A 3,710-nucleotide genomic window follows, 5' to 3' on the forward strand; every position below is an offset into this window, starting at 1 on the left:
CTAAAGTAAATCAGAGAGCTATGAGATGAAGAGATTCAACTCAGAAGCCAAACAGAAATGGAAAATTTCTTGAAAACACAAACAACAAGAAAACTTAACTCAATTATGAAATCCTAAAAGAGAAATTGAAGATCGAAGAAGAGCAATGAGATTAGAAAGCAGATCTAGATCTCAATCACTCCCTTGACCAAACAGAAAAAAATTACAGAAGAGATTAAAATGAAAACAGCAAAGGAAATTCAGATCCAATTCTCTAATTCTCAGAACTATATAAAAGAAAAGCAAAGATGATTCTCAGATCAAGAAATTCAATGGAGTTCTTCAATCTCAATTCAAAACCCAAAACAGAAAGTAGAAGTTGTAGAAGAAAGAAAATTGAAAATAGAAAGCAAACTAGATCTAGATCTAATCCCAATTCCCATATTCAAATGAAAATTCAAAAGTGAAAAACTAAAAATGAGCTAAAGGTCCCCTTACAAATCAAATTAACTCCTATTTATACACTTTCTATTTTGGTCTTCAAAGCTTGGAACGGGCCTTTTAATTTTTGGATTTGAAGAAAGGTGGGTTCGATTGGCTTTGGTTCAAGTGGCATGGGTTGGGGGCATGCTCCAATGGAGCGCTCCGTTGGCTTTTGTGAACTTGGCATTCACGTAGCATTATGTGCCTTCCTCGTGCCAAGCCTTCTTGCCTAGCGTTCACTCTTTGAATGCTACGTTCAAATTGTGAACGCTACACTTGATGCTGAGCCTTCCTCCCCATGAGAAGCATGAAAACGTTGGCTATAGTGAACGTAGCGTTCACTTCTGTGAAAGCTACTGGTATGAAAAATTGTTACTCTGAGGTTGTAAAATTTGTTGTTCGTTCTCTCCCTGGCAATGGCGCCAATAACTGGTGCACAATACCATGGTCCAAACATAACTTCACAACTTCACACAACTAACCAGCAAGTGCACTGGGTCGTCCAAGTAATAAAACCTTACCTGGATGTCTACTTTCCAATGCAATTGGAAGCGCGCCATTTTGAGTTTTTTAGCTCCAGAAAATCCACTTTGAGTGCAGGGAGGTCAGAATCCAACAGCATCAGCAGTCCTTCTTCTACCTCTGAATCAGATTTTTGCTCAAGTCCCTCAATTTTAGCCAGAAAATACCTGAAATCACAGAAAAACACACAAACTCATAGTAAAGTCCAGAAATGTGAATTTAACATAAAAACTAATAAAAACATCCCTAAAAGTGACTAGATCCTACTAAAAACATACTAAAACAATGCTAAAAAGCGTATAAATTATCCGCTCATCAGCTACCTTGGTTGATTGCTGCACCAATTGGTGCGTCTTGGTTTCATGGGCCAAAAGCCATGAGAAAATTGCAAAAAGGGAGCGTGGCGTTCACATCTTTGAATGCTACCCTTGTTTTGCTTCGTGTGCGCCCAGCTTTCCTTGGTTCCTAGCTCGAAAAAGGTGGAGAAAGGCAATGTAGCGTTCACTTCTTTGAACGCTACTTCCTGGGCTTGCCTTGGTGCGCGAGTTTGGTTCCTTGGTTGAGCGCTCCATTTGCAATTTTGAGTGCTGGCCTTTGCTCCCCTTTTGAACGCAATGCTTTATTTTCATGGGCCACGCTTTTAAAAGCGTGGCCTAAGGTCCAAAGCGTGCTCAAACTTCAAAGTGTGCTAAAAATTCTTCTTTCCTCTGTTTGAGCTTAGTGCTTTCTGCTTCTTTTCCTTTATCTTTTTACCTATCATCAACCAAACAAATACATCAAAGTCTCACCAAAACCACAAGATCTTTGCATCATTTATAAAATCAATTAATTCTACCATAAAACCTATGATTTTGTGTAAAATACATGATGTTTGATTGATTTAAGATAATCATGAAAATCCACTCCAATCACTTACTTATTGTGCAAGAAGGTGCATAAAACCTAATGAAAGTAATGAAAAATGCTTGTAAAACTAGCATAAGATGACTTATCATCAGCAGTAACAGAATTGGGAAAGGAAGTGGAAAGGGGGTGGCACGGCGGCGCAGTGGTACCCGCGGCGGTGCTTGGTGAGGCACGGAAGGAGGAGAAGAGAAGTAGGAAAAGAAGAAGAGGAACGGAGGGAGAGGGGGATGGTCGGTGGCATCGGCGGCGGTTCGGGGTTACCGACGGTGGCTGCGGTGGGAGGTTGATGGTGGTGAGTGATGGTGAGGGTTGCAATGGAAGAGAGGGAGAGAAAGAAACGTTGGAGGGAAGAGAGGGAAAAGGGCACGCGAGGGGGTTAGGGTTCTTGCGTCAGGGGGTTAATGAAATTAAATCCACACGTACGCGTGGATCACGCTTGATCGTGGATGAGGCAAAAATGCATCGACGCGTAAGCGTCGTAGACGCAAACGCAGGATTGAGGGTAAATAAAGATGACACGTACGCATAAAGCACGCGTACGCGTCGACCGGAATTGTGCTAAACGCACGATTCCAGCGTCGTTTTAGTGCAACTCTCTGTTCAGATTGAAGGGGGCTAGATTTTTCATGAGACACGTGCGCGTCGCGCACGCCTACAAGTGGTATGCTAAAACTGAAATTGACACATACACGTCACAGACGCGTTCGCATGGTTCTAATTGTGCGTTTTACACACTAGCCGCATGACACATACACGTCACAGACGCCGAATTGGGTCGACGCCCACGCGTGGCCTACGCTCACGCGTGGGTTGGATTTTCTCTTCTTCTTCTTTTTTTTTTTATTATGCAAAATGCAGAATTCTAGAATGCAGATGCAGACATTATGAATGAACACTAATGAAAATAGAATAAAATAAAACTAAGAATAGAACAAGATAAAATAAAATTGAGACTAAAAAAGAACGATCATACCATGGTGGGTTATCTCCCACCTAGCACTTTTAGTTAAAGACCTTAAGTTGGACATTTGGGGAGCTCCCTGTCATGGTGGCTTGTGCTTGAACTCATCTTGAAATTTCCACCAATGCTTGCAATTCCAATAGCCTCTGGGGTTCCAAACCTCCCGCCTGCACCCGCCTTCTTGTTGATCATCATTTTTCCACTTGGGTGGTGAGTAATCGGAATTCTCTCTGAGATATCCAAACAACTTCCGAGACCTATTCAATCTAGCTCTACACCAATTTTTGTACTTCAATTTGGAGTATGCAACCATATTGAACCTTTCCTGACAATTTCTACCACTAGCTATCTCCCTCTTACTCTTAAAGCCACAAAGAGCTCTAAGTTGACCATCCGTCTCAAGTAAACCATATTCAAGTGGGAAAGTAAAGGTTAAGGATAAGGATTTTACCCACTTGAATGTTGTATTGGATGGTAATGGCTTTGGGAGAGGTGTTTCCAATGGTCTTGCAGGCTCCACTCTCTTGTGCTCTTCTTTGAATTCTTCCACCTCCTTGCAAACCTCTTCAACTTCAACTGCGTCCTGATCAAAATCTTCTAATTCTTCCCCATCACTTAAGTCATAAGTTGGAGGTTGAGAAAAGTCTACCTCCACATCATCTTTAGATTCACTTGGAGAAAGTTCTTCAAACTCAAGGGGTTCAATTGCGGATGCAAGTTCATCACTAGGAGGGCTTGATTCATGATCATCGTCACCAAAGGAACTTGCCTCTTGATCTATTTTGCCCAATTCTTCATAAGGAACATGCCTTGGAGGTTGTGCAATATCCTCCTCAACATCAAATTCAAACTTCTTGGC

The sequence above is a fragment of the Arachis ipaensis genome, chromosome B10 (genome assembly GCF_059453495.1).
Source record: "Arachis ipaensis isolate K30076 ecotype BB chromosome B10, ASM5945349v1, whole genome shotgun sequence".
NCBI classification, from domain to species: domain Eukaryota; kingdom Viridiplantae; phylum Streptophyta; class Magnoliopsida; order Fabales; family Fabaceae; genus Arachis; species Arachis ipaensis.